Raw genomic sequence first — 4647 nt, 5'->3', positions numbered from 1 at the left:
TAAGAATCTGAATGTTAGCAAGATTCCAGGTGACTTATAAATTAAAGGTGGAAAAGCCTTGGTATAGGGTGGTTCTCCAGGCTGCCTTTATATTAGAAATACCAGCAGAATTTTCTTTAAAATGTTCATACCTGGGCCCCATTCCAGGTCTAAGAAGTTGGAATCTCTTGCCCACCTTCATCATATCGCAGCTCAAACATCACTTTCTCTGGTACATCTTTTCTTGACCCACCTCAGACCAAAATAAATTCCTGAATTGTGTATTCTCAATTACACAATTAGCTCTTATCACACTTGCAACTAAACATTTGTTTATGTTTTCATGCGATAACCACCTCTCAAATTGGCAAACGGTCTGTGAGAGCAGTGTCTATTCTTGGTTTTGCTCAACATCACACCCCCAATGCCCAACAGAAATTTTGTCACATGTCATACATTCAATAGATTTATTCATTCATTTATTCCACAAATATTTACCTACAATGTTTTAAGTTCTTGAGATGTATTGGTGAATGAAAGAAGAATCCCTGAAGGAAGTGACAGATAACAAATGTGTTATTTTTTTCTAGCAAGGAAAGAAAAGTAATAATAAGAATAAAAAATAAAGGCAAAATATGGTATGCTAAAGAGACAGAAGTGTTACATACAAAATAAGAATGAAGGCAAGGTAAAGGGAAGTTGGAGAATTAATGGGGGAGGGCCAAGTTATCATTTTAAATAGGATTGTGAGAGAAGCATCATGAAAAGTAACATCAAAAAGAGATTTGGAAGGAGTAAGTTAGACCCCATCTCAAGAAAGAGCATGCCAGACTAGTAGAACAACACTGGTGGAAAGGAGCACGCTGTTATGTTCCAGGTACTGCAAGAGGGCCAAGGTGGGTACCGTGGAGTTGTGAGGGACAAGTAAGCTGGCAGGGAGGAATAGAAGATAATAACACAAAGGTCATTGAGAATCAGACCATGTAGGTTCTTGTAGGTGAATGTAAGGGCTTCACAGCTTTTACACTGTATGAAACATGGAACCACTATAGGATTTTGAGCAGCAGAGTAATATACTTTGACTTAATTTTTAAGAGAAACTTCTGGATACTGTGTCAAGAACATTCTCCTTTAAAGAGGATTAAGAATAAAAGCAGAGAGAAAAATCACGAAAATGTTACATCAAGTCATGTGAGAAATGATGGTAATAAGGTGGCTTTAACCTGGGGTTAGCTGTAGCTCTCAAGAGAATTGGTTCAGATTGGAGATTACATACTTACATACATACATACATGCATACATAATGAATCCATGTATTACCACAATGTGAACACATCCATGTAAACATCTATCAGGTGTAAGAAGAAAAAGTCACTTACATCTCCTCCTCTCCAAGGATAACCACTATCTTGACTTTGAACACCATTAGTTAACCTATTTTCAGTCTTTATATATGTGGAATCAGCAATATATATTCTTTTGTGTCTGTCCTTCTTCTTTTGAAGTCAACTCATATTGTTGCATGTAACTAAAGTTCATTGATGTTTGTAGCAATGTAGCACTTAAATGCATAAATAATCCTAATATATTTATCCATCTTACTGTCATCAAGCATTTCTAGTTTGTGGCTTTACAAATAATAATACCACAAACATTCTTATATATGTATTTCTGTGTCAATATCCATTGATCCTATTCATAAAAATTTAGAATCCTTAGGTCATAAGTTGAGTATGCACAACTTTAGTACATAGACAATAATATCTTGGACATCAACCTTAGCAATATTTTTATAGATATTTCCATAGGCCAGGGAAACAAAGGCAAAAAATAACTACTTGGGCTACCCTGAAATAAAAAGCTCTTGTACAGCAAAGGAAATCATGAACAAAGTAAAAAGGCAACCTACTGAATGGAAGAAGATATTTGCAAATGATATATCCAATAAAGGATATTATTATTCAAATATTATCCAAAATATATAAAGAACTTATACAATTGAACACCAAAAAAATAAATAACACAATTTAAAAATGGACAGAGGATCCAAAAAGACATTTTTTTTCCAACAAAGACATACAGATGGCTAACAGACACATGAAAAGATGTTCAACATCACTAATCATCAGACAAATGCAAACCCAAACCAAAATGAGATATCACCTCATGCTGTCAGAATTGCTAGCATCAAAAAGACAAGAAGTAACAACTATTGGTAAGGTTGTTTTAAAAAGGGAACACTTGTGCACTGTTGGTGGGAATGCAAATTGGTGCAACCACTGTGGAAAACAGTATAGAGATTCCTCAAAAAAGTCAAAAATAGAAATTTACCATATAATCTAGTAATTCCACTAGTTGGGTATTTACCCAAAGAAAATGTGAAAACACTAATTTGAGAAAATTAGGTACCCCCATATCCTCTGCAGCATTATTTACAATAGCGAAGATACAGAAGCAACCTAAATGTTCACAGACTGATAAATAGTTGTATTTTTTAAAGATTTTTATTTATTTATTCATAAGAGACAAAGACAGAGGCAGAGACATAGGCAGAGATAGAAGCAGGTCCATGCAGGGAGCCCGATGTGGGACTCCATAACAGGACTCCAGGATCACGCCCTAAGCTGAAGGCAGACGCTCAACCACTGAGCCACCCACGCATCCCCAAAGACTGATAAATGGATAAAGAATTGATATATATTATGGGATATTAACCCCCAAAAAAGAATAAGATCATGCCATTTGCAATAACACAGATGAAACTAGAGACTATTATGCTAAGTGAAATAAGTCAGAGAAAGACAAATACCATGTGATTTCATTTATATGTGGAATCTAAAAAACAAACAAAAAATACACAAAAAAATAGAAACAGACTCATAAATGCAGAGAAGAAACTGATGGTTGCCAGAGGAGAGGATGGTAGGAGGAAGAGTGAAATAAGTGAAAAGGATTAAGATAACTGGAATACAAGTTTCCAGTTATAAAATAAGTAACAGGGATGAAAAGTACAGCATTGAGAATACAGTCAATAATATTGTAATAACATTGTATGGTGACAATTATTGCAGTGAGCACAGCATACTGTATGTCAAATCACTGTGTTATATACCTGAAACCAATATAATATTCTCTATCAACTATACTTTGATAATAAAATTTTTAAGAAATAAAAATTAAAAATAAAGTTTTAAAAGCAAGAGTCCATTATTATAAGGAATATCTAGTCCTCTTACTGATTTGTAGAAACTCTTTCTATATTTGGGAATGAGACCTTGGTCAACTGCATGTATTGCAAATATCTTCTCCTACTATGTGGCTTGCCTTTTCACTTTCTCCTCAGTGTCCTCTGATGATTAAAACGTCTTAATTTTAATGTAGTCCAATTTATTTATATTTTCACTTGTGGTTAATGCTTTTTTCCTCATATTGAGAAATCTTTCCTCATGGCAAGATCATGCAGATCTTCTTTTATGTTATTTTCTAGAAATGTTTATTAGTTTACTATTTATATTTAGCTCTAGTCTTCAACCAGAATTTCAATTAGCAACAATTGTGCCTCAGATATACCTCATTGGCTACAATTCTACCAATGCTCAGAGCTCAACCAGACTTAATAATGGAGAAAGACAGAGGTTGAATTTTATTTTTTCCCATATGAATATTTAATTGACCCAGCACCATCAACTGAAAAGACTGTCTTTGCATTACCCTGCTATTCTTTAACTTTAATCATAAATCAAGTCTTCATGTTTGTGTACATTCAGTTCTGATTATTCTTTTCTATTCTATGGGTCTATTAGCAATTACTGTGACTTGTAGGCCAGATATTCAATAGTATGAGTTGTCTATATTTTTCTGCCACTTTAAAAGTATTTTGGATATTCTTAGCTTTTTGAATTTCCATATAAATTTTAGAATCACCCTGTTAATTTTAAAAATTAAAAAAAAAAGGGGGGGGGGACGCCTGGGTGGCTCAGCGGTTGAGTGTCTGCCTTTGGCCCAGGACTCGATCCTGGAGACCCGGAATTGAGTCCCGCATCGGGCTCTCTTCATGGAGCCTGCTTCTCTCTCTGCCTATGTCTCTGCCTCTCTCTGTGTGTCTCTCATGAATAAATAAAATCTTTAAAAAAAAATTTTTTTTTAAATCTAAGTGATTTACATTTTGGTTGTGATTTAAATCTATAAATCTTTACGTAATCTGTTGACATCTATACGTTACATCCTGTAATCAATAAACATGGTACACACATCCTGTGATTTATCTTTAATTTCCATTAATAATGTTTTATAAGTTTGTGTGTAGATGCCTCACATATCCTTCATTAGATTTATATCCACGGATTTTGTGTTTTTAATGCTACTAAAAATAGTTATTTTTAACACTAATTTACATTTTCTAATTTTATTCTGTTATGTAGAAATATATAAAAATTTGTATGTTGACCTTATACCCAGAAAACTTGCTAAACTTATTAATTATATAACTTAAGTGCACACTGCTTTGGATTTCAATGCATATAATTATATTATCTAAGAAAACATTTTTTATTTGTTTTGAATCCTTATACCTTTTAATTTCTCTTGCCCACAAAACAATATACAATAGAAGTAAGGCCTTCCTTTCTCATTCCTAGCTCAGAGGAAAGTTTGCAACAGTCCTTTCAG

At 33.7% G+C, this 4647-nt stretch overlaps 1 pseudogene; it reads right to left on the bottom strand.

Moving 5' to 3' along the window:
* Positions 1 to 3459: 3459 nt before the first annotated feature.
* Positions 3460 to 3583, bottom strand: LOC144304181 (U4 spliceosomal RNA; annotated as a pseudogene).
* Between the last annotated feature and the right edge of the window lie 1064 nt (positions 3584 to 4647).

The sequence above is a fragment of the Canis aureus genome, chromosome 2 (genome assembly GCF_053574225.1).
Source record: "Canis aureus isolate CA01 chromosome 2, VMU_Caureus_v.1.0, whole genome shotgun sequence".
In the NCBI taxonomy this organism is placed as follows: domain Eukaryota; kingdom Metazoa; phylum Chordata; class Mammalia; order Carnivora; family Canidae; genus Canis; species Canis aureus.
This window is presented reverse-complemented; position numbering and strand designations above follow the sequence as displayed.